The 27,016-nt window shown below is 47.2% G+C and overlaps 2 protein-coding genes across 4 annotated transcripts in view; one reads left to right on the forward strand and one right to left on the reverse strand.

Annotated features, from left to right (window-relative positions):
* Positions 1–8,688, reverse strand: part of CDIP1 (cell death inducing p53 target 1) — a 107,177-nt gene extending 98,489 nt beyond the window's left edge. Inside the window, exon 1 of one of the 2 annotated variants that reach the window (XM_029576469.1) lies at positions 8,653–8,671. The gene's annotated coding sequence lies outside the window, so the exon portion shown is untranslated. Of the gene's footprint in view, positions 1–8,652 lie in introns of both variants that reach the window. The other variant, XM_029576472.1, reaches the window with a different exon arrangement.
* C14H16orf96 (chromosome 14 C16orf96 homolog) overlaps positions 1–27,016 on the forward strand; it is a 147,634-nt gene that overhangs the window by 6,150 nt on the left and 114,468 nt on the right. The window lies entirely within an intron of this gene.

Consider the following 27,016-nt stretch of genomic DNA (forward strand, 5'->3'; position numbering starts at 1 on the left):
CTGCTTCTTTGTGCCCATGCGTATGTGGGTATTCTTACTCCTTTCAGGAACTTGAAGAGAAACACCAAAGGAGGCTTTGAGCCACTGGCTACCAATGTGGCTATTTATCTCTCTATAGAACACACACACACACACACACACACACACACACCCCTTGGGAGGGGACCCAACCAATTACATGAATGTAAGGAGGAGGGGGCAGCGGCTGAAATATTTTGCTCACCCCTGTGTTAGAAGATAATTTGTAATCCCTTACAGGTGGTTCTGTGACCTTATGGTCAGAGGTTTAGAAAACAAGGATGTCACGATGCTTCGTTTCCTTCTTTGGTACAGAAATTTATGAGTAACTAACCAATGGCAGGGCAGCTTTAAAAGTGCTTGATGACCACACACACTGTGCTCCGACCTCCTTGAGATTTCACTTGAGCTGAGCGAGCCTGTTTCCTTACAGGAAAAGAAAAGAAACAGGGATTCTCCGTGCCAGAGACACATGAAAAGCTGGGGGTCAGTGGGTGCCCTGCTTTATGTGGCAGAAATTGGACTGACGTATGAACGATTCAAAAAGTTAATAGGGGTGGGGCACACTTACGGAAGGAGGGCAGAGGCACATGGACATGATGATCTTAGAAGGCCAGTTTCCCTGAAGGAAACTATTAAAAAAAAAAAGAACGACCCAGTAAAGCTTCTGCCCCATATACATACCTGGGAACTTTTAAGTTAGGATAACCCTGAGATTAGTGCAGAGAGGGTTTGCACGAAAGACTCTATGGTTTCTTCCCCCACCCCCTAGGGAACTCTGAAGTGTTGAGAAGCAGAATATAAATCAAATAAATAAACTAAAAGAATATTCTCCAGCAGATAATAAAATAGTTTCCAATCTTGGTGTTTCTGGCTCAGCCTCCCTCGTCTCATTCTCTGCCCTGGTCTGTCTCTCTTTTTTTGTTTTCTTTTTCTCTCTGGTGTCCTCGCTCCTTTTCTGTTCTTTCTCTTTCCTTCAGCTGTAGAGATTTTAATACTTTCTCTTCCTTTTTCTAGCCTCTCGTCCTGTTTTTCCCCTTTTCCTGTTCTTATTCTTCCTACCTTCTCTCCTTTCACCGTTTTGCCTCCTCTTTCTCCCATGCTCACTCTTCCATTCCTCTTACCTTTCCTCTTATATTATCTTCCTGGATCCCCCAGGGTTCTCTCTTTCTACTGCCATCCTTGTTTCTGTTTTTTCCCCTTTATCTTCCTCCTCGACTCCCCCATCTCTCTCCCTTTTTTGCTCTCTTCTTTTCATCACACCTCTCTCTTCTCATCCTTACTCTTTGCCCCCCCCCCTCACTCTTCATTGCCCCTCTCTCACACACATTCAGTCTTGCCCCTCCTTCTCTTGCTTTATCCTCTCACTGCCCTCGCACAGTCATCACTCTCTCTTCTTTACCCACAGGACCAGCGTAGTTACTGTGAGCACTGCAGGAAGCCGCACCAGGGAAGGGCACCGAAGCCTCTCCTGAGCACTGTCCTTGTTTCCCCTTCTTTCACTGCTGATTGGCTCTGGGTAACATAAGGAGCCAATCAGAAGGGAGAGGCGGGGAAGTAGCTACAGGCTGAGAGACTTCTCCCAGCTGGCTTCCTGCCTGCCTCTTTACCCTGTGCCACATAAAAGCAAGTTTGCTTACCGTAAACGGTGTTTCCGTAGATAGCAGGATGAATTAGCCATGCTGTCATGGGAACTGTCCATCAGGGCCCGGAAGGCGGAGCTTTTGTAGCAGAGAGTTGATTTTGGTTCCCTCTGCGGCTGCGCGGCTGTTCCCGCGCAGGAAGTAGCGATTCTCCTCAGTCTGTAATATAGCTTTAGTCGTAGATACTTCCGACTACCAGGGAGGTGGGAGGGTCAGCATGGCTAATTCATCCTGCTATCTACGGAAACACCGTTTACGGTAAGCAAACTTGCTTTTTCCCGTCGATAGCAGGGCTGAATTAGCCATGCTGTCATGGGAGTCCCAAGCAGTTGTGCACGCCTATGGATAAGCGTGCATCTTAGACATTGTGGTGGTCGGATGATGTGTTGTGCAAAGTATGTAGAATAGCATGTCCCAATGCTGCATCTGTAGCTGATTGCCTATCTATGCAATAATGGGATGTAAAGGTGTGCACTGACGTCCACGTGGCTGCTTTGCAGATATTTTGTGGAGAGACTTGTTGTAAATTTGCTAGGGATGTGGCTGTGGCTCGCACCTGATGAGCACATGGACGTGTTGACAGTGGAAGGTTCGCATTGGTGTAACAATACTGAATGCACTGCGTAATCCAACTGGATATAGTCCTTTTCGCGACTGGTTTCCCTATTGCTTTTGGATCATAGGAAACAAATAATTGAGAGGATCTGTTAAATGCAGCAGTTCTCTGGAGATAAATTTGTAACGCTCGTTTACAGTCCAAAGAATGAAGGGATCTTTCCCTGTCCGTAGCGTGTGGAGGTGGAAAGAAGACTGGTAATTCCATCGATTGGTTGAGATGAAAAGACGAGACTACCTTAGGAAGAAAAGATGGGTGAGTGCGCAAGAGTACTTTATTTGGATAGAACTGTAGGTAAGGTGCATAATGGACCAGTGCTTGTAGTTCACTTACTCTGCGAGCTGAGGTAATGGCTATGAGGAATATGACCTTTAAGGTCAAATATTTGAGGTGAGCAGAATCCATAGGTTCAAAAGGAGGAAGAAGAAGATGTTCGAGAATTACGTTAAGGTCCCAAGGGACCGTTGGTTTTTGGATCGGTGGTCGCAAATGGATTAATCCTCTGAAAAACCTCGAAAATAAGGGATGTTCTGCAACCGAGTGGTTATTGAGTGGCCTATGGTATGCCGCAATGGCACTGAGATGAACTCGGATAGAGGATGTTGTTAATCCAGATTGGAACAACGAATGAAGGTAGTCCAGTAGTTGTGCCGGTGCACTGTCCACTGGTGGAATCCCCTGTTGCGAGCACCAGGAGGTATATCTTTTCCATTTGAAAGAATAGTTCCGTATAGTAGACGGCTTCCTGGAAGCAAGGAGTACCTCCTGTGCTGCTGGTGAAATTCCTTGCGAGGTTAGCAACGTCCTTTCAACCTCCATGCAGTCAGGTGAAGAGACGAATGGAGAGGATGTAGTAATGATCCGTCGTTCTGTGTCAGAAGATCCGGTCTGTTTGGTAAAAGGATTGGGTCTTCGATTGAGAGACGTAGTAGAAAGGTGTACCACGTCTGTCTGGGCCAGGCTGGGGCAATGAGGATTAAGTCGCTGTTGTCCCGGATGCACTTTTGAATTGTCCTGGTAATCAATGGAATTGGAGGAAACGCATACAGTAGATGTGTCGTCCATTGAAGAAGAAAAGCATCTTGAGCAATGCGGGAAGTGCTCGGCCTCACAGAGCAGAATTTGGGTAGATGTGTGTTTTGTTGTGTGGCAAACAAATCTATCATCGGCGTTCCCCAACGTTGGAATAGTTGCTGTGTGATTTCCTTGTGAAGGGACCATTCGTGAGGCTGAAAGATTCGACTTAATTTGTCGGCTCTGGTATTTAGGATCCCCGGAAGGTACGTCGCTTGCAAGTGTATTGCGTGTTTGTTGGCTTGCTGAAATATTTGCAGTGTCTCGTTGCATAGGGGCCATGATCCCGATCCCCCTTGCTTGTTGATATAAAACATGGCTACTTGATTGTCCGTGTAAATCATCAGTCGTCGGCCTTTGAGTTGGGAATGAAAGGTTTGGAGGGCATACCGGATTGCCTTGAGTTCCAAGAGATTGATATGTAAAGATTTTTCCCTCAGTGTCCAGAAACCCTGAGTTTCTAAATCGTTCAGATGCGCTCCCCATCCCCATGGAGAGGCATCCGTTGTAAGGACTGCGTTGTGAGGAGGGGGGTTGAATAATGCTCCCTTGTCCAATGCGTAGTCCTTGAGCCACCAACTGATGTCTTTGATCATGGGTGCTGTCAGGGTGACACAGGTTCGTAGGGGTTGTGTATGTTGTCTCCACTGACGCTTGAGGTCCCATTGTAAATGTCGCATGTGCAGCTTGGCGTTTGGTACCGTGAAGTTTGCTGCTGCCATGTGACCCAATACTATTAAAATTTTCCGAGCAGTGGAAGTCTTGGAATGTAATAGCGCGGAAAGCAGAGTCCGAAGTGTTTCCTTCCTGTCGGCCGGTAGGTATGCCCTGTACCGGATGGAGTCCAGGCGAGCACCTATGAACTGCAGTATTTGTGTGGGCTGCAAGTTGGATTTTGGGTAATTGATAAGGAGTCCTAAGGATTGGAGGCAATTGATTGTTATATTGAGATGGGAGCTCAGCAGATTGGGGTCCGTTGCTGTGAGTAGCCAATCGTCCAGGTACGGAAAAATTGTTAGACCTTGTTGCCGTAGGTAGGCCACCACCACTATCATGCATTTCGTGAACACTCTGGGGGCTGAAGAAAGGCCAAAAGGAAGAACCTTGTATTGGTAATGGCCCGTGTGATATTGAAAACAGAGGTATTGCCAGGAGGACGGATGGATTGGGATATGCGTATAGGCGTCCTTCAGATCTATGGAGCACATCCAGTCCTTGGGTTGTAAGAGTGGGAGAATGGATTTTAGTGAGACCATCTTGAACTTTTCCTTTACGATGAATTTGTTGAGGTCTCTGAGATCCAGAATAGGTCTGTGCCCTCCGGATTTCTTTGGAATTAGGAAATAGGGGGAGTAGAAACCTCGATTGTGGTCCCTTCGTAGGAGAGGTTGTATTGCTCCTTGTTGAAGTAGAAGGGTGATTTCCTGCGACAATTGTGGTTGCAGGGTGTTGGGTTTCTGTTGAGAGTGATGTGGAAGGAAGGGTGGGCGAGTGAAGGGAATGCGATAACCCATCTGGACAATGTCCAATACCCATTGATCTGATGTTATTTTCTTCCATTCTGGCCAGCGGGCTGTGATCCTGCCCGGTGGGTTGCCCGAGATTAGTGGTGGCGGCCTGGATCTTAAAAAGAAGACGTGGTTTTTGGCGCTGTTGCCGTATGTTGTTGTTGTTGCGGCTGCTGAGATCTTTGACCTCTGGGTTTACCCCTCCGTTGTTGATTGGATGGAGGTTGAGCCTGCTGGCGTTGGTAGGTATTGTACGGCTGCTGTCTGAAGGATTGATAGGTTCAATAAGGACGTCTGAATGACTGACGACGATTTGGTGTATAAAACCTCTTTGAGGAAGAAGGTGTAGTCAAGGATTGGACTGCCAGCGCTTGGTCCTTCAGTTTACCAACTGTGTCTTGGAAACGATCTCCAAAGAGATTATCCCCCAGACAGGGAAGGTTAGCCAACTTTTCGTGTAAATCTTCCCGGATAGCGCTTGCTTTTAACCACGCTAGTCGTCTTGCTGCAATCGCTGTAGCAGATGCCCTCGATGAGGTTTCAAAACTCTCGTAGACAGCTCGTAGTAGATGGCGCGAACACTCTTCCATGTCTAAGATGGGTGTTGGAGTAGTATCTCCAGATGCAGTAAACATGCCTTTTGTTGCTTGCAAGCATTCATACATGTATTGAACCATGTAGAATTGATGATGTTGGATTCGTGCATTTAGCATGGCGTTGTGATAGACTCGTCTGGCGAAATCATCCAGACACTTGTTGTCTTTGCCTGGGGGATTGGTGGCATGCGTTTTTGAACGTTTTGATTTTTGTAGTGCTGATTCGACCACGATGGATTCATGAGGCAGCTGTGGTGTCGAATATGTAGATGGCTTCTGTAGTTTAAACTTAAGATCCGTTTTCCTAGAGACTGCTGGAAGTGTAAACGGGGTCTCCCACGATTTTTGGAGAACCCCATGTAGCATGGTGTGCGGGGGTAACGAGGTAGGTTCACCCGGTGTGTCAAAAATTTTTAGAAGCCCCAGTGTCTCTGCCCTAGGTTCTGGTAGCTTCTGGACTTCCACTTTCAGAATAGTACCCATTTTCTCTACAAACTTTGGGTAAGATAAGTCTTCCGGTGGTGAATATGGTTCTGCCGGTTGTTCGGGGGGGTCAGAGGGGTATCCAGTGGAGGATGAAGGCGAAGACTGAGATGCCAAAGATTCAGAGAGGGAGTAGATTGAAGGAGTCGGTGAAGTTGCATGTACTTGCCGCTGTTGTAGATCCTTCTTTGATTTTTGAGGTTTTTTGGAAGATGTATCCTCCTTAGGTTGGTCAGGCAAATTAAACGTCGATTTTACGGAATCAAAAAAGCCGGAGAGCGAGTGGGAAAGATCCCAAAAGGCTTTTTGTGTGGCCGGTGGCATAGTTCTGGTAGTATCCGCCTCTTGCGGCTGTATGGGAGTTAGTGGATCCGGTGTGGAACCTTGAGGTTCTGCCCCGGTGGGTTCCATGAATTGAGAGGCCACTCTGGATGAACTTGAGGAAGAAAAGGTTCGTGGTGTCCCAGGAGATCGGGTAGAGGCTCTTGTGGAACTATGCACACTTCTGTGTGAGGAACTATGACGTCTACGACGTTTTGAATGATAAGATCCGTCCTTATCGCTAGAACTATGTCGTTTGGAGGAATCAAAGGTGTTCTTTGAGTGAGAGGAATGAGAGCCGGAAGAACGTCCTTTGTGAGAACTATGACTTGCATCACTGTCCTTTTGTTTTCGTTTTCTACTAGTAGAGTGATACTGACTTTTAGCCTTTGTTTTGAGCGTCAGCTGTGAATCTTGCTGGCTTGCAGTTTCAGGCATACTGTATTCTTTAAATTTATGCCCCTCGTCCGGCACAGTACTTGTTGTGCGTTTTTCCACTGCTCTCTTTGGAGTGCGATTGGACGGCGCCGCTCTCGGCGTGGTCGGCGCCGCTCCCGGCGCGGTCGGCGCCGCTCCCGGCGCGCGATTAAGTGGTATCGCTTCTGGCGCGGTCTGCGCCACGTCCGGCGCGCGATTCTTATGCACCTTTCCAACTGCGGTCGGTGCCGCTCCCGGCGCGCGCGTTCTCGGCGCCGTTTCCGGCGCGCGCGTTTTCGGCGCCGCTCCCGGCGCGTGTTCCTTCGGCGCCGTTCTCAGTGCCTGGGTCTTCGGCGCCGCTCCCGGCGCGCGACCCTTGGGCGCCGCTCCCGGCGCGCGGTCCTCGGGCGCCGTTCTCGGCGCTCGATCCTCGGGCGCCGCTCCCGGCGCGAGGTCTTTTGGTGTTTTATGTGCGCGGCCCTTCGGCGCCGATTCTGGCGCATTAGACTGAGCCGCCATTTTGTCTGTTTTGAGGGCTCCATGTCGTGTTCGCTCCGTTCTCGGCGCCTTCGATCTAGGAGTCACCGAGTGAGCAGAATCCGATGGTGAAATGGTCTGTACCGATTCGGAAGATGGAGATCTATGGCGACGACGTTTGACTGGCTCCTTAGCAAAGGACCTACCTCTTGATGTATAGGAGGAAGATCTTCGTTTTGAAAAAGGAGTCCTCTTTTCTTGTCCGGGAGAAGAATGTGTGGTGGAAGGCCTATCTGTAAGTGAAAGTTCCCACATTCTATAGGCCCTGTGTCTCCTTGCTCGGGGCGACATCCGAGCACAAAATTCGCAATTATTTTGGTCGTGCCTCTGTCCCAAACAGCGATAGCAGCGGTCATGGCCGTCAGTAACGGACATAACCCTACCGCAGGGACAGGGCTTGAAACCGGATGGTTTTTTTGACATTTTTTTTTTTTTTTGAAGAGAATCAAACTCCGCGTGCGTATCCGTGCGCGGAAAAAGACAGACTGAGGAGAATCGCTACTTCCTGCGCGGGAACAGCCGCGCAGCCGCAGAGGGAACCAAAATCAACTCTCTGCTACAAAAGCTCCGCCTTCCGGGCCCTGATGGACAGTTCCCATGACAGCATGGCTAATTCAGCCCTGCTATCGACGGGAAAAAGGCTTCACAGAACTGGGTGGATGTTTAAGACCCGGAGACCTGGAGTTTGGTCTCTAAACCCTGAGACTTCGGGTCAAATCTGGAGAGTTCTCGGGTATGCCGATGTACCTAAAATCACTAAATCCAGGTCCTTAGTAGCAAATTGGGCCAGTCTTCCTACCTGGAAACATTCTGGGGCTTATTGACAAAAGCAAGAGAAATTCAAAAGTATTTAGAGACATGAGATTAAAATCCCTGGCCTGGGCCTGAAGGCTACACATAGGTTGATAGAGGAAGTGAAACCCAGGACAGTCTGGCTGTCATTTCCTATCTGATTATCTGAAGTAGGGAACTCCACACTTCCACTGTTTTGGAAAGGTCTGCAATCAACTAGCCAAGCCAGAGATTGACTGGACAGACAGTCAGGTATTTGCAACAAATATGGATGAGATACATTTTCCTAAACAGGAAGTCCTCACGCTTAAGTCACAACTGGCTCCTGAAAACTGAATTTCCCAGAGGAAACAATGCTGTACATAAGAGACTGGCTCCAACACCAAGGCCGTGACCTCACTTTCACTTAAAAACAACAATTTGTTACTGAAAATACATTAAAAGCATGAAATGTTATGAGATATGACATTGAGACAGACACAGGCTTTCTACAGGTGCTGGCATTTCACAGGGAGACTGGCTTCTGGAAATTTCACAGGAGATAGACCCAGAAATGCTGCATATTTAAAAGGCAAGAGAAGCAAAAGCCTTCACAAGTGCTAGCATTTTCAATTTCCAAGGAGAAAAAAAGAGAGGCAAAGGCTTACCAGTGTGTTGCAATTTCACTGGAACCGCAGGAGGATGACGTGGAGAAACATCATTGCTTTCCACCCTGAGAATCATTTTTTTAAATAGCTCAGTCGCGAGGGCCAGGCTGGAATGCACTGACATCAGCCCTGGCACATGCTGACCGCTCAGCATCAGGGGCTGGCGTTGGACGCTGACCTCATTGCTTGGAGCCGTGCCCCATGTTGGAAGATGGCTCACCTGTCTGAGATCCGGGGCAGTGTGCACATTCTTGGGAGAAGTAAGTGTGGAACATCACAACTCGAGCAACATATCTGCGAGGACTTGCTGAACTGCTTAGGCTGCTTCTTCCTCCTTTGCCTGCTGGAGCTGCTTTGAACCGCAGGGGTCACTGTAGTGCTGTGCAATTCAAAGCATGACTCTGCAGTCCGAGCAGCAGAGGAGAATACAGCCTAAGGGTTGGAAGGGAATGGGTGGGGAAAGGAGGAGATTGCTGGGGGACGAGAGAGGTTGGTCTGGTAGGGAAGAGGGAATGAGGGTGGTCAGGGGAAGGATGGAGCCACCTACCCTCCCTCCCTTGACCCAGCTCCTGGTTTCCTGCTATTCTGCATGGACTGGGCAGTTCTCTGGCAACCATTGTTGTGCCCATGGAATCGCAGGAAACGGTGCCTGCTAATTAATGTCTTTGTTAAGTCTCTGTTGAGTTTGTTCATTTTCATTCTAAATGTCTTACATTCTTGGCCTAGTTTGGAAGTTCCTATCCTGATCATAGGCTCGTTGATGCAGTGGTCTGGCCTGAAAAAATGTCCCCTCACAGGAGTATCAACTTGCTCTTATCTGTGATGTATTATTTTGTGTCTTTGAAGGTTTATTCTTATCTTTCTATTGGTGTCAGAGTATCAACTTGCTCTTATCTGTGATGTATTATTTTGTGTCTTTGAAGGTTTATTCTTATCTTTCTATTGGTGTCAACAGTGTAGCAGCCCTCTTTATATCAGTTGCATTGAATGATAGGCATCACATTAATAGAAGAGCAAGAATGTGGGCCTTTTATGCTGAAGCTTACTGTAAGCCTTCTCTCTGCCTCCCCTCTTCCATCCTTTCATGCTGCAGTAAACAACTTTGAAAGCAAACTGTGGTGCTTTATACTGACCTGAGGAAGGGAAAGTTTGTCTCAAATATACTGAATTAGTCCAATAATAGCTGCATCCTACAGCTTGTTTGGTGAACTTTGGTCCTTCAGCAGAAATTGTTTTCCTCGCTTTGAGGGAGGGGCTTTGGCGAGGAAGTCTTCAGGACCCTGTCACAAAGGTTTAGAGAATTGTCCTGTCATGAAGCTAAAATGTGAGACACTCTCTGCTGCATGAAAGCAAGGAGCCCTGCCTGCCAGATTATGCGCTTCTTTACTTATCTCTACCATGGGCTGCTCGGTCACAGGTGGCGAATGGTTCTGGCTTCTTCTGAGGCTCCAGCGTGTTGGACAGAACACAGAAAGGACATTATAAAGAGCGGACCGAACAGCGAGCCACATCGTGACACCAGATCTCAGGCGCAAGTGGACCTTGAGAGCAGGCAGCTTCTTTCAGATGCTATTGATCCTTCTCCCACAACCGTTGGTTCTCAAGATGAGCGCTCTCTGTTCCTCTACCCTTCCTTTACAGGCCACTTGCACAGGGACTGACATGCTACCGTAATATTAATACAACTTAAGAGGGTTTACGGGCGAGAGAGAGAAAGCTGGAGGGCTGAGAGAGGGCATTACACAAGATGGAGGGCTGGAAGAAGCTTGCAAAGCAGAGAGGGGGGATGTGGGAGGAACAAGAGAGAGATGGACTGGGAGACAGGAATGAGAGAGATGAAAAACTGGGAGGTGGGAAATGAGGAAAACAGCAGGGGGAGAAAAATAGGGTAAGGACTGGGAGAGGTGCAAAGTATAGAGGGAGGGGAGCCAGAAGGTGAGAGATGAAGGGTTGGATTGCTGACACGAAGAGAAGGCGACAACCTGTGTGACCACCTCTGGCAGTACAGGTTCAAAGGAGTGGGTAGATGAAGCTGCTAAGGATTGAGGAATGGGTATCTGCAGATTGGAAGATTTGGAAAGAGGGGGGAAAAGGCAACAGACAAAAAGAATCATAAATTACCACACATTTTCTTGGTGCCTCATGACTATGCACAGTCTGTATCTCATTCTTATTTATTCTTTCTCTATAGAGAGAGAGAGAAAATAATCCAGAGCCTCTCCTTTCAGCCAATGGATTTGCAGACTATATCTGGAGAAACCTCCACCCTTGGATTGTTATCTTGCAGGTCTGTTGAATGAGAGGAGGGGCACTTGGTATATTTGTGCCAGGGGCTCTGGTTGGGCCGAGAATCGCACAACAGGGCCGCGGCCTGACTGGTACTACAACGTGACTTTCAGCAGGACGCTTTAAAATTAGCTTTGTTACACTGAAAGCAGCAGTACTAGCAAACATTTTGTAATAATTTGTTTACCAGTTCAAACAAACAAAACAGGGGCTGACCCAGTGGCACCACAGCAGCATCATGCATGCACTGCCCTGTAGAGAACCTGGGTTTGATTTCCAGCTCCAGGATTCTGCTGGCCAGGGCTGGGGAAGCTACAGAGAAAGGGTCACAGAGGCAGAGAAACATTGGCTTTTGTTCAGCGGCCAGACTGGGGAACCATGATTTCATACTCTGAAGGGAGTGCAGTTCCATGGCTCCTGGCTGAGGAACACTGGCCACAATGGCCGGCTTAAATGAGGGAGAGGACCGCAAAACAGGGGTAAATAATCACGGGGTAGTTAACAAATGAAGGCTCATTTTCACCAGGATCCCAACCCTGATTTCTGAAGGAAAAGGAGGAAACTGAAGACATTCTTCCAGCTCCCCCCAAATCATTATTGTTCTCCTTTATCACTCTGATGTGTATTTTATTCCTGAGGAGTGTTTATGGGGCTTGAAAGTTCATTCTACTTAGTTACACTCATCTTATGCAGCTGAGTAATTCAAGTGCACTACTGTGCTGACCCTTATCGTAGCCCCATGTAATACATAAATATTCCCTGAACAAATGAAGCCTGGATTTGACAAGAGATTATGTAAAAAAAAAAAAGAGGGAATAGCCATAATAAAAGAAGTGTAAAGATAAATCAAAAGTCCTCAGATAAAGGAGACAAAGAAATAAGACCCTAAGAGAAAACAATTGGGCATCTAGCTAATCCTGGTACAGTAAGTGCAGTCATGGGAAGTGTGTCCCATTCTCTAAGGCAGACCGGAAGGCTCTAAAAGAATCAGGCACAACCAGGGCTGGAGAAGGCCTATGACAGAGCCCAGGGAAGCAGCCGAGCAGAAAGTCAGGAGAGCCTGAACTCAGGTGCTAAACCTTATCAGGGAGGAGAAGGCACAAGAAGGAACAAGGCCTGGAAAAGCAGACGGTGAAAGGAGGAGAGAGGAGCTGAGCAAGACTGCTCCACTTACAAAGCTGAGCTGGTGGATGTTTCGTGGTGTTTATGACCTCAGAACTGTGGCAGTGCCATTAGGGGTCCGAGGATGCTGCAGTGCAAATCTGCCCTTGGGAAATCCAGCTGTGAAGTGAACCAAGGTACAGAGAGATGGAGGCCTACACTGTATTAACAACCTTCAGAAAGTCTGGTGTATGTAGAAGGTGTAAGGCAGACTTATACTCTGCTTGTTTTTTATGCCTACTTATAAAATATGGGAAGTGTGCTTTATCGTAACCCTCTGAAGCTGCTGTGCCCTGTTATTTATACTGTAATGAGTACGCCTAGAGTTTGGATCTCTTCAGAAAACTCTTAAAATTCAACAGGTCAAGATTCTGGCAGCTCATTGTTTTGTTTTATTTTTACATTTTTTTTATTTTGAAAGAACAGAAGGGATACATAGCACCATGTACACTACAAGGATAAACAGAGTACAAAGTAACCAGAAGGGAGTAAAGAGCACATATAAATAGAAACCGGTGTCTCCCCTTTAACAAATATTGTTCACACAGGCAATCATATGCTTTTACATTCCCAGGGTTTCCAAAAGCCACCCCATATCTTCTCATGTACCATCAGCTTGGGATTCAGCATATGCTTACATGTCTCCAATCAAAGCAATTCATACGCTTGCTTTAGCCATAACTCTATAACTTGAGTAGATTTCCACAAAGTCGCAATGTAATGTACTGTCTGCTTTAAAAAGGCTGTATTAATATGTAGCCAGTGAAGCACATTATGGCATTCTGCAATTACCACCTGGAGAAAGTGTGCATTTTAACTTGCAGGACTGTTCTGTACATCTAGAGCTCATTCGAAGTGTGGCGAAATGGTCAACCGCTTGAAGACTTATGCTAGTAGTCACTTGTGAGTGTATATTGCCGGCAGACAGTTCGGGGATCACAGGGAGGAAGGTAAGCACAGCAGACTGGCTGGGCCTTTTAAATAAGTCAAGATTGGTGCAGTCACGGCAGTCATGACCTTCAGGGTCATTGTAGAATGGTCCCAGCTTCAGTCAAGGCTTTGTACTGCTTTGGAGGAGCAAGGTCACTTGGCAGGAGACCATTACCTTGGTGTGGCAGGAAGTGATTCTGTAGCTAGGACCTGCCCTCCAGATGATGCCTTATCCTCTTGCATGGAGTATGTATCTCCAGGGCCGTGTGCCTAAGAGGGAAGAGTTAGAGTGGTCATTATAATCGATTATTAGATCATTAGAAATGTAGATAGCTGGTAGCTGATGGGCATGAGAATAACTTGCTATCTGGTGTGAAGATAGCGAACCTCACATCCCCCCTAGATGAGATTTTAGAAAGTGCTGGGGAGGAGTCAACTGTCGTGATACAAGTGGGTACCAATGACATATGAAAGAGGAGGAGGGAAGTTCTGGAGCCAAAATTTAGACTCTTACAGGCTCTCAGAAATACTTCTCTTCCATGCACAGGACCCCAGAGGCAGGCAGAGCATCGGAGTCTCAATGCGTGGATGAAAAAATGGTGCAGAGAGGTGGGCTTTAGTTTTATTAGATACTGGGGAACATTCTGGGAAAGAGAGAGCTTATTCCGGTGGGATGTGCTCCACCTTAACCAGAGTGGAACCAGGCTGCTGGCACTAACCTTTAAAAAGGAGAGAGAGCAGCTTTTAAACAAAGAGAAAACCCGACGGTCACCCAGAAGCACATCATTTGGAATGATGTATTTTTGAAGGATATTAAGAAAAAAAGGATGTTAGGGCATCCCAATAGAGAGATTACAATAAGTGCTAAAATAGCCCAGGTGCCTATAAGTAAAGAGACCAAGTAGAAAGATTTCAAATTATCCCTGTCAACTGATAAGCAGATTATTAACACAAACAAAATACATTTATTTATTTTTATTTATTTAAGTTTTTCTATACCGGCATTCGCGATAAAAATCGCATCATGTCGGTTTACAATTAACAAGTAGATAGGGAACAAAAGGCAATAAATAACATTGATCTAAGTAATAATAATAATAAAATAATAGTAATAGTAGTAAAAAACGTAGTAAAAGACATTCTTTGAAATGTCTGTATTCAGACTGTTGCGCCCGTCGGTCGCAGACAGCTGCGACTGCTCTGCCTTACCTCTTTTCTTCCCTATTCTCCCTCTCTGGGAAAGATGGCTGCCTCCAGTGCCAAGGGCCTCGGCGTCTCCAACTTAGCATGGGCGTTCCAGTCCGCCAGTCCTGTGGCCTTCTAGGGCGCGTGTGCACACATCTCCTACGCTCATATACACGTCATGGCTGGAACCTTGGGGGCCTCCCCACCGCATGATGTCAATACCTCAGAGTATATCAAGCCTCCGTTTCGCTACCATCTTTGAGTTAGCAAGGACTTCAGTTTAGCTACTCTGACCACTCTAAGCTGCACGCTTAGATGCTGCTTTCACTCCAAGGGCCTCGCTCCCTCAGAAGCTCTAGACACCCGCTCCTTGGGGGTCTTTCACTTCCAACTACCCTTCGGGGTTCTCTACTAACTAGACAAACGCTCCTCGGGGGTCTTTCTCTCTCTTCTACATTTCAGGATATTGGACTATCAGGTACTTGCTTCTCGAGGGCCTACCAGCTTATGTATCCTGCACCATGGACCTTCGGTCCACCATTTCATCACCAGGAAGACGCCCACATTCCTGTGAATACCTCTACGATCTGGTGCTCCAACGCCACCCACCAGCTGCGGCATTACCCGCACTGTGGGCTCCCGCCTATCAAGAACATCTGGGTGAAATTCTACATCCGAGCCTGTTGAACATATTGGCACCTCGCAGATCTCAGTGCCTTACCTTCCTGCTTACATCATCTATCTACATCATTACAATAAAGCCTTCCATCCATCCTGTGTCTGCTATTTGAGTTCAGCCTATCGCTGTGGTTCCCCATGGGGCCCTTCCCCATGGGTGGAGTCATCTCCACAGCAACCATTGGTCCACATTGCCATAAACACAACAGATTGCTAACTCCATGGACTTGGCTCAGCTTGCAGCCCTGCAGGCCATCCCTGGCCTAGCCCAGCGGATCACGGAACAACAAAAGTTTTTAGAGAGCCTAGCTACTGCCTTCAATCAGTTACATGCTCACCTGAATTCTTCAGCTCCTCCTGTGAAGGAATTGCTGTCACCAGTGGTAACCCTTAAGACCACTGTGCCTTTATCCACACCTACCCGCTTTACAGGTGAAGCCAAGATGTGCAGAGGGTTTGTTAATCAATGCAGCATGCATTTTTCATTACGGCCTACCCTCTTTCTCACTGAAGTTTCAAAGACCACCTACATCCTGTTGTTCCTAGAAGGACGAGCCCTGGCCTGGGCTTCACTGTTATGGGAACGTGAAGATCCTATCCTGAATGACCTACCAGGATTTCTAAAATTTTTTAAGTCTGTGTTTGATGACCCGGCTCACCAGACCATCGCTGGATCTGCCTTGCTCAATCTTCAGCAAGGTAACAAGCCACTTACAGACTTTGCTATTGAATTTAAGACTCTAGAATCCGAACTACATTGGGACATTGGATACTTACGTGCCATATTCATGGAGGGTCTCAACTCTCGCTTAAAGGACGAATTAGTGGCTCGTGATTTGCCTGATACCCTTGAGTCCCTGATGGAACTGTCTGGGAGAATTGACCACCATATCCGCGACCGTACTCTGGAGGCTAAGAATCCACGAAAGTCTACAGTGAGGGCTAACCGTCCTAAACCTGTGCCTATTGCTTCCAGCTTACAGTCTGCAACCTTAGAGGAGGATGAGCCTGTGCAACTAGGCCAAAGCCATTTGACCTTCAAGGAGAGACGTTTTTGCAAGCGCATGGGATTGTGCATGTACTGTGGCCAGTCGGCCACGCTGTCCAAACCTGTCCCATTTGTCCAGGAAACTGATGGGCCTGGGATCTGCAGGAGGACTTCTCCTGGGCCTCACCTCTCCTACTCCTCCATTATCCTTACCAATATCTCTGCTCTGTGGAGGTCTCAAATTTCAGACTCTCGCTCTCATTGACTCCGGTGCCAGAGGTAATTTTATTTTGAAGCGCTTAGTTGAACATCTACGGATTTCTACCACACCAATAGCTAAGCCTCTGCTATTGTCCTCTATCCATGGAGAACCACTTCCTGGAGAAGTTTCATTGACCACCCAGGCCATTGGCCTGCGCACTGGAGCTCTACACTCAGAATCCATTTCATTTTTGTATTGGGCTGCCTTGGCTTCAAGACCATATGCCACAATTTAATTGGGACACTTTAGAACTGTCCCAGTGGGGACCAGACTGTCATGGTCGGTGTCTTGCGGAAGTTTCACCGCTCATCTGCATGCCTACTACCCCATCATTACCTGGCTTACCTCCACAATACGCCTCCTTCCAGAATGTTTTCTCAAAGCAAGCAGCTGATGTTCTTCCGCCACATAGAGTGATTGACTGTGCCATAAATCTGAAGCCAAATTCAGAACCTCCCAAAGGAAGAGTTTACCCTCTGTCAGAAGCTGAGACTAAAGCTATGTTTACCTACATACAAGAAAATCTACAAAAGGGATTTACCTTCCAAATCTCCTGCTGGTACAGGCTTCTTTTTTGTAGGGAAGAAGGATGGCACCTTACGCCCCTGCATCGACTACAGGGGTCTGAATGAGATTATCATCAAGGACTGGTACCCCCCTGCCCTTAATTTCCCTTGTTTGTTGTTACCCTCGTTCGATGTAACTCTGTGTTCGATGTAATATTTAACCTTGCTTCGATGTAAACTGATGTGATATGTATTTTCATGACCGTTAGATGATCGAGGGGTTAAAGGGGCACTTAGAGAAGATAAGGCCATCGCGGAAAGATTAAATGATTTCTTTGCTTCGGTGTTTACTGAAGAGGATGTTGGGGAGGTACCCATAATGGAGAAGGTTTTCATGGGTAATGATTCAGATGGACTGAATCAAATCACGGTGAACCTAGAAGATGTGGTAGGCCTGACTGACAAACTGAAGAGTAGTAAATCACCCGGACCGGATGGTATACACCCCAGAGTTCTGAAGGAACTAAAAAATGAAATTTCAGACCTATTAGTAAAAATTTGTAACTTATCATTAAAATCATCCATTGTACCTGAAGACTGGAGGATAGCAAATGTAACCCCAATATTTAAAAAGAGCTCCTGGGGCGATCCTGGAAACTACAGACCGGTTAGCCTGACTTCAGTGCCAGGAAAAATAGTGGAAAGTGTTCTAAACATCAAAATCACAGAACATATAGAAAGACATGGTTTAATGGAACAAAGTCAGCATGGCTTTACCCAGGGTAAGTCTTGCCTCACAAATCTGCTTCACTTTTTTGAAGGAGTTAATAAACATGTGGTAAAGGTGAACCGGTAGATATAGTATACTTGGATTTTCAGAAGGCGTTTGACAAAGTTCCTCATGAGAGGCTTCTAGGAAAAGTAAAAAGTCATGGGATAGGTGGCGATGTCCTTTCATGGATTGCAAACTGGCTAAAAGACAGGAAACAGAGAGTAGGATTAATGGACAATTTTCTCAGTGGAAGGGAGTGGACAGTGGGACCCTTACTGTTCAATATATTTATAAATGATCTGGAAAGAAATACGAGTGAGATAATCAAATTTGCAGATGACACAAAATTGTTCAGAGTAGTTAAATCACAAGCAGATTGTGATAAATTGCAGGAAGACCTTGTGAGACTGGAAAATTGGGCATCCAAATGGCAGATGAAATTTAATGTGGATAAGTGCAAGGTGATGCATATAGGGAAAAATAACCCATGCTATAATTACACAATGTTGGGTTCCATATTAGGTGCTACAACCCAAGAAAGAGATCTAGGTGTCATAGTGGATAACACATTGAAATCTTCGGTTCAGTGTGCTGCGGCAGTCAAAAAAGCAAACAGAATGTTGGGAATTATTAGAAAGGGAATGGTGAATAAAACGGAAAATGTCATAATGCCTCTGTATCGCTCCATGGTGAGACCGCACCTTGAATACTGTGTACAATTCTGGTCGCTGCATCTCAAAAAAGATATAATTGCGATGGAGAAGGTACAGAGAAGGGCTACCAAAATGATGAGAATGGAACAACTCCCCTATGAGGAAAGACTAAAGAGGTTAGGACTTTTCAGCTTGGAGAAGAGATGACTGAGGGGGGATATGATAGAGGTGTTTAAAATCATGAGAGGTCTAGAACGGGTAGATGTGAATCGGTTATTTACTCTTTCGGATAGTAGAAAGACTAGGGGACACTCCATGAAGTTAGCATGGGGCACATTTAAAACTAATCGGAGAAAGTTCTTTTTTACTCAACGCACAACTAAACTCTGGAATTTGTTGCCAGAGGATGTGGTTAGTGCAGTTAGTATAGCTGTGTTTAAAAAAGGATTGGATAAGTTCTTGGAGGAGAAGTCCATTACCTGCTATTAAGTTCACTTAGAGAATAGCCACTGCCATTAGCAATGGTAACATGGAATAGACTTAGTTTTTGGGTACTTGCCAGGTTCTTGTGGCCTGGATTGGCCACTGTTGGAAGCAGGATGCTGGGCTTGATGGACCCTTGGTCTGACCCAGTATGGCATTTTCTTATGTTCTTATGTTCTTAAAAGTTCTAAATAAATAAATAATTTCTGAACTGTTCGATAGGCTCCAAGGAGCCAAAATATTTTCCAAATTAGACCTTAAAGGAGCTTACAACTTGGTGCGTATTTGAGAAGGATACGAATGGAAGACTGCTTTTAACATTCATGATGAACACTTTGAATACCTCGTCATGCCCTTCGGCTTAAGTAACTCACCTGCAGTCTTTCAAAATATGATGAACAATATCTTACGGGACTTACTTTATCAATGCATATTAGTATATCTCGATGATATACTGATCTTTTCTCAAGATCTGCAAAGTCATCAGGAGGATGTTAAGAAAGTCCTAAGACGCCTGCGTGAGTACCACCTAATCGCAAAGCTTGAAAAGTACGAGTTTCACAAAGAAGCTGTACCCTTCCTGGGATACATTGTTTCTAAGAATGGTTTTCAAATGGACCCCAAGAAACTTGAGAGTATCCGGGACTGGCCTCAACCCACAGGCCTGAAGGCACTGCATTGCTTCTTGGGCTTCACCAATTACTACCAATCCTTTATTAAAAACTGTTCATCATTGACAGTCCCTCTAACTGCTATGACCAAGAAGGGAGCCAACCCTGCCAATTGGTCTCCAGAAGCCATCTCAGCCTTTCTGACGCTCAAAGAGGTTTTTCAGAAGAAGCCGTGTCTCCACCACCCTGACCCACACCGTCCTTTCATCGTTGAGGTCGATGCATCAGATATTGGTGTGAGGGCGGTTCTAAGTCAGTATAGCGAATCCAATGTGCTCCATCCTTGCTCCTTCTTTTCAAGGCAATTCTCACCTGCCGAGAGAAATTATGGGATTGGAGACAAGGAGCTTCTCGCAATCAAGCTGGCTTTTGAAGAGTGGTGTCCGTGGCTAGAAGGCGCACAACACCAAATAGTAGTGTACACCAATCACAAGAATCTGGAGTACCTTCGACATGCTAAACGACTCAACCACTGTCAAGCAAGTTGGTCTCTGTTTTTCAACAGATTTGACTTCCTTCTGAAGTATCATCCGGGAGAGAAGAACACTCGGGCTGATGCCCTGTCACAATCATTCTCACCTCAGGATGTGCCGGATGAACTCCATCATATCATTGATCCCGAAAGAGTGGTTCTTGCAGCCACCCACACAGTACCCACCGGGAAGACGGTGATGGCCAGAAATTTAAAGAAGAAGCTGTTGAAGTGGGCACACGATTCCTGTCTGGCAGGCCTTCCAGGACAGAGTCGTACCCTTGCTATGTTGCAAAGTTACTATTGGTGGCCAACCATGAAGAAGGACGTACAAGCGTATTTGGGTTCCTGCGCTGTCCGTGCCGAGCAAAAACCACCACCCAGGCGTCCTTGGGGCCTATTACAGCCTTTACCATCGCCGGATGAACCATGGACCCATATAGCTACCGATTTCGTAGTGGACCTGTCATCATCCAATGGGAATAACACTATATGGGTCACGGTCGACCGTTTCTCTAAAATGGCACATTTTGTAGCACTTCCAGGATTACCCTCTGCTACGGAGTTAGCAAAACTCTTTATTAAACACATCTTTCTTCTTCATGGGATGCCTAAACATATCCTATCCGACAGAGGAGTGCAATTTACTGCAAAGTTTTGGAGAGCATTATGTCAAAAATTTGACATCGCCTTGGCTTAACCTCTGCCTACCATCCTCAGTCCAACGGTCAGACTGAGAGGATGAATAGAACGCTGAAACAATTTCTGCGATCATACATCAATTCTAGACAGAACGACTGGGCTGAATGACTGCCTTGGGCAGAATTTGCCATCAGTTCGCATCCTGCTACTTCGATGAGGTCTTCCCCTTTCCAGCTTGTCTACAGAATACAGCCATTACCTCCTCTGCCAATTCCATTGTTAGTAGCCTCTCCTGCTGGACAGGCTACCGCAGCAGAGTATTCCCAACTTTGGAGACAAAGGAGCTTCTCCTCAAAGTAGGACAAAAGGCAAAGAGAACCTATGATGCTCATCATTAAAAGGCACCTCAGTTTCAGCCTGGAGATAAAGTCTGGTTAAGCACCAAGTACCTTCGACTTAAGCTTCCTTCAGCAAGATTTGCACCTCACTGTGTGGGACCCTTTGCCATCCTTCAGCAATTAGGAAATCTGACGTACAGTCTAAAACTGCCTCCATCAATGAAGATACACAATGCATTTCATGTATCTCTACTAAAGCCAGTGATGCTCTCCGAATTCTCCAGGATAGACCCAGAACCTACTAGTCTGGATACAGAAGATGACATCAAATATGCTGTGGACGACATCCTTGATGTATGTAAAAGAGGCAAGACATGGGAGTATCTCATCTCATGGGAGAACTATGGTCCAGCAGAGAACTCTGAGGAACCACTGGCCAATATTACAGATAAAGAGATGATACGCCAATTCCACCTGACACATCCATGCAAGCCCAGACCACCTGGAAGAGGTCTTGGAGGGGGCACTTTGAAGGGGGGTACTGTTGCGCCTGTCGGTCGCAGACAGCTGTGACCGCTCTGCCTTACCTCTTTTCTTCTCTATTCTCTCTTTCTGGGAAAGATGGCTGCCTCTGGTGCCGAGTGCCGAGGGCCTCGGCGTCTCCAACTTAGCATGGGTGTTCCAGTCCGCCATGCTCACTCCCATGGCCTCCTAGGATGCGCGCACGCACATCTCCTACGCTCATATACACGTCATGGCGGGAACCTTGGGGGCATCCCCACAGCATGATGTCAATACCTCCGGGTATATCAAGCTTCCGTTTCGCTACTGCCTTTGAGTTAGCAAGGACTTCGGTTTAGCTACTCTGACTGCTCTAAGCTGCATGCTTAGACGCCGCTTTCACTCCAAGGGCCTCGCTCCCTCAGAAGCTCTAGACACCTGTTCCTTGGCGGTCTCTCACTTCCCCTTCAGGGTTCTTTACTAACTAGACAAACGGTCCTCGGGGGTCTTTCTCTCTCTTCTACATTTCAGGATATCGGACTGTCACTCCTCGAGGGCCTATCAGCCTATGTATCCTGTACCACGGACCTTCGGTCCCACCATTTCATCACCAGGAAGACGCCCACATTCCTGTGAGTACCTCTACGATCCGGTGCTCCAATGCCACCCACCAGCTGTGGCATTACCCGCACTGTGGGCTCCCACCTATCAAGAACATTTGGGTGAGATTCTACATTCGAGCCTGTTGAACGTATTGGCACCTTGCGGATCTCAGTGCCTTACCTTCCTGCTTACATCATCTATCTACATCAGTACAATAAAGCCTTCCATCCATCCTGTGTCTGCTATTTGAGTTCAGCCTATCGCTGTGGTTCCCCATGGGGCCCCTCCCCGTGGACAGAGTCATCTCCACAGCGACCAGGGGTCCACAATGCCACAAACACTACACAAATGCTAGAAGTTTAAAAAATAAGATGGGAGAGTTAGAGTGTACAGCACAGAATGAAGAGGTAGATATAATTGGCATCTCATAGACCTAGTGGAAGGAGGTTAACCAATGGGATACTGTGATACCAGAGTACAAATTATATTGCAATGATTGGATGCATCATATTTGTGGAGGGGTGGCACAATATGTTAAAAAGGGCATAGTCAAACAGGATAAATGTTCTACAGGAAACAAAATTCACTTATATGGATAGAAATTCCATGTGAGAAGGGGAATAGAATAGCATTGGGGGGTGTACTGCCATCCACCTGGCCTGAATGAACAAACAGATGAAATAATAACAGAAATTAGAGAAGATAACAAAAGTATCAACACAGAAATAATAGATGATTTCAATTACCTAAATATTGACTGTGTAAATGACACATCAGGACATGCTAAAGAGGTAAAGTTTCTAGATGAAATAAATGACAGCTTCATGGAACAGCTGGTAGAAGAGCTGACAAATGGAAAAGCTATTTTAGACCTAATCTTTAGTGGAATACTTGATTTGATGAAAGAGGTAATGGTGTTTGGACCACTTGGCAATAGTAATTGTAACATGATCAAATTTGACTTGATAACAAGAGGGAGGATATTAAGGAAAACTACTGTGATAGCATTTAACTTTCAAAAGGGTTATTATGAGAAAAATGGTTAGGAAAAAACAGAAAGGAGCAGCTGCAAAGTTAAAGAGTGTTGTGATTCCTGGCCGTGGTAGCCCCTGGCCAGGACCCCTACCGTCGCGATACAGCCAAGCAGGACCCTCTCCAGGCGCAGCGGATCGTGCGGGCCGCGGCGCGATGTCTCCGGCGCTTCCTCGAGAGTGCAGCAGGCTTCGCCCCTTAAAGGGGCCGCGGCGAGAAGATCTGGCCGGCCCCGGAAGATGACGTCAGCACCCGGGGAGATTTAAACCTCTCCCCGGGAACCAGCAGATGCCTTGCAACAAGGTTCTTGAGTGGCTGCCTGGTTGTGTACCTCCCTTGGATTGTGTTGAAGCCTGCCTTGACCTTGCCTGGACACCGACTCTGCTTTTGCCTGCCACCTGCCTTGACCTTGCCTGGACACCGACTCTGTTTTGTCTGCCGCCTGCCTTGACCTTGCCTGGATTCCGACTCTGCCATGCTTGCCACCTGCCTCGACCTTTGCCTGGACTCGGACTCCACGTTGCCGCCTGCTTTGGAGCTCTGGTTGTACCCGCTCCTCAGGGGCTTCCCGACGCCTCCAGGCCATCCGCTCCTCGGAGGGCTTTTAGCAGCTGAGGTTCACCCTCGCCTGGACGGTTGCCCACACCACCTCCTGGAGAGGAGTTTCATCGGGACTGTTCCTCGGTGAGTACACTCATTCTCTCCGGACCAAGGGTCCACATCAGTACAGATTGCAAGGCCATGGACCCGGTGGATTTGACGGGCCTCCAGGCTATTCCGGGCCTGGCTCAACAACTTATGCAACAGAGGCAGCAGCAGCAACAACAACAGCAGTGCCTAGAGACTCTGACCACCACCGTTGAATGTTTAGTGAGCCGGCTTGATTCGGTCCGAGGAGCAGAAGCTGCCATCCCTTCTCCAACGAGTCCAAGTTCCACAACTGCCGTGACTCACATGCCTGCTCCACCCCGATTCGCCGGAGAAGATAAACAATGTCGAGGATTCCTGAATCATTGCTTCATTAGGTTCTCCTTGCAGGAACAACAATTTCCAACAGATCGGGTAAAGACTTCATTCATCATTTCCTTGCTGGACGGGAAGGCTCTGGCTTGGGCATCCCCGCTATGGGAACGTGGTGACTCCATTTTGGGTGACTTGCCGCAGTTTGTCCAGACTTTCCGCCAAGTATTTGATGAGCCTGGACGTCTGTCTACCGCCTCCTCGGAACTCCTCAACCTCCGTCAAGGCACTCGTACTTTGACCAATTTCGCGGTGGAGTTTCGCACCTTGGCATCAGAGCTAGGATGGCGGACTGATTGCCTAAGAGGGATATTCCTGGAAGGGCTGTCTCCCCATATCAAAGACAAGTTAGCCGCACGAGAGATTCCAGATGACCTGGAGGCATTGATTGACCTCGCAGGGCGCATTGACCGACGACTACAACAACGGGCCAAGGAGTCTAGACCATACCGACGCATGGTTCCTTTAGCCCCTTCCTTCTCCCGTCCCATGGTTAATCCAACCACATCAGAGACTTTTTCAGAGGGCAGGGAGGAGCCCATGCAGTTGGGGAGGAGCCACCTGACTACCGAGGAGAAGCAGCGTCGAAGAAGGATGGGACTTTGTCTCTATTGTGGTAACAAGGGACATCTTCTGGCTCATTGCCCTGAACTTCTGGGAAACTATCGGACCTAGGCGTTTTAGAGGGGCTGACCCTAGGGAGCAATCTCGCCCCTCACTGTACTGTTCCGGTCACGCTACATTACCTCCATGGATCCCTCACAACTTTGACCCTTATCGACTCAGGATCAGGAGGAAATTTCATCCTAGCAGAATTGGTTCATCAACTACAATTACCAGTACTTCATCGCGAGTCACCCTTATTTATCTCGTCAATCCAGGGGGAGAATCTTCCAGGTCAAGTCACTGTCTGTACCGCCCCAATAACACTCCATACAGGGATCCTCCACAAGGAGGAGATATCCTTCTTCATTTTGGAAAAAGCGGTCCACCCGGTGGTCCTGGGCTTCCCCTGGCTACAAAGACACGCACCCATCATTGACTGGAGGACTCTTCAGATCACGGCTTCGGGATCGGAATGTTTCACTACCTGTTTAAATCAGAGACCGCAACCTAAGATTCAACTAGCCGCTACTAAACTCCAACCGCCTCCTCAGTATGCAGATTTTGCTGATGTCTTCTCCAAAGAAGAGGCTGAGATCCTTCCGGCACACCGTACATTTGACTGTGCCATAGATCTGATTCCCAATACCAGTCCACCTAGAGGGCGGGTGTATCCATTATCTGGCCCAGAATCACTTGCCATGTCCCAATATATCAAAGAGAATCTTGAACGAGGGTTTATCCGACCTTCGTCGTCTCCAGCGGGTGCAGGTTTCTTTTTTTGTCCCCAAGAAAGTCGGGTCGTTGAGACCATGCATTGACTACAGGGGACTTTAATGCAATAACTCGCAAGGATCGATATCCTCTCCCACTGATTCCGGAATTACTAGACCGCCTTCATGGGGCTAAAGTATTTTCTAAATTGGACTTGCGCGGTGCATACAACCTGGTCCAGATAAAACCGGGAGATGAATGGAAGACCGCGTTTAACACACGCGACAGTCATTATGAATATCTGGTGATGCCGTTTGGAATTTGCAACGCTCCTGCGGTGTTCCAAAATTTAATGAACAAAGTATTTCGGGACATGTTGCATCAGGGAGTAATCATTTATCTTGATGATATACTAATCTATTCCAAGAGTCTGGCTGCTCATCGCACAGATGTCCGAAGAGTTCTTTAACGCCTGAGAAAAAAACCGGTTATTTGTAAAACTGGAAAAATGCCTGTTCGAAAAGCAATCTTTACCTTTTCTGGGCTTCATTGTCTCTACCACTGGCTTTCAAATGGACCCTGATAAGTTAGCTAGCATCCGGGAATGGCCGCAATCTGTGGGACTCCGTGCATTGCAACGCTTTCTTGGGTTTGCCAATTTTTACAGAAATTTCATTCCTCAATTTTCACACATTGTGGCACCCCTCATGGCCCTGACCAAAAAGGGGGCGGATCCTAGGAATTGGCCTAGCAAGGCTGTACAGGCCTTTGAGAGACTCAAGACTGCATTTCTACAAGAACCTTGTCTCCACCACCCAGATCCCACTTGACCATTTATTGTGGAGGTGGACGCCTCGGTCATTGCCGTAGGGGCAGTACTTAGCCAAGACTCCAACCAAGGAACATTACTCTCCTGCTCCTATTTTTCCCGCAAATTTTCCCAGGCCCAGAGAAACTTCGGGATTGGTGACAAGGAGTTGTTGGCTATAAAGATGGCTTTCGAGGAATGGAGGCAATGGCTGGAGGGAGCACAACACACAATTACGGTCTACACAGACCATAAAAACTTGGAATATCTTGGCAAGGCACAATGATTGAATCCACGCCAAGCCCGATGGTCTCTATTCTTCAGTCGCTTTGATTTTGTGTTACGCTATCGCCCCGCAACCAAGAACATTCGTGCGGACGCCCTTTCCCGGTTACACGAAACTGAAGACACACATGACACCCTCAGCTATATTATTGATCCAGCCAAGGTGGTACTGGCCACTACAGAAACTGCACCACCAGGGAAGTCGGTGGTTCCTCTTCGCCTTCGTCCCAAAGTATTTTCATGGGCACATGATTCCCTTACTGCCGGTCATCCCGGAAGAGCAAGTACCTTGGAACTATTATCCCGCTACTACTGGTGGCCCCATATGTGTCGGGATGTGTGTGCCTACGCTAATTCTTGTCCGAAGTGTGCTCAACAGAAGCTGTTACCTGGCCGGCCATGGGGCCTCCTCCAACCCCTACCACTACCTCAGGAACCCTGGACCCATGTTTCCACTGATTTTGTAGTGGATCTCCTTCCTTCTTCCGATAATCAGGTCATTTGGGTGGTGGTCGACCGATTTTCCAAAATGGCACACTTTGCCCAAGTTACCATCCGCCCTTGAGTTGGCGGGGCTATTCTCCCTTCATGTGTTCCGCCTTCATGGTCTTCCACTCCACATGACATTGGACAGGGGTCCACAATTTACCGCTAAATACTGGGATGCGTTGTGCAAAAAATTTGGTGTGCAATTGGACTTTACCACAGCTTTTCACCCCCAAGGGAATAGCCAGGCTGAACGAATCAACAGTGGATTGAAGATGTTTCTCC

Source organism: Rhinatrema bivittatum, chromosome 14 (assembly GCF_901001135.1).
Source record: "Rhinatrema bivittatum chromosome 14, aRhiBiv1.1, whole genome shotgun sequence".
Classification (NCBI taxonomy): Eukaryota; Metazoa; Chordata; class Amphibia; order Gymnophiona; family Rhinatrematidae; genus Rhinatrema; species Rhinatrema bivittatum.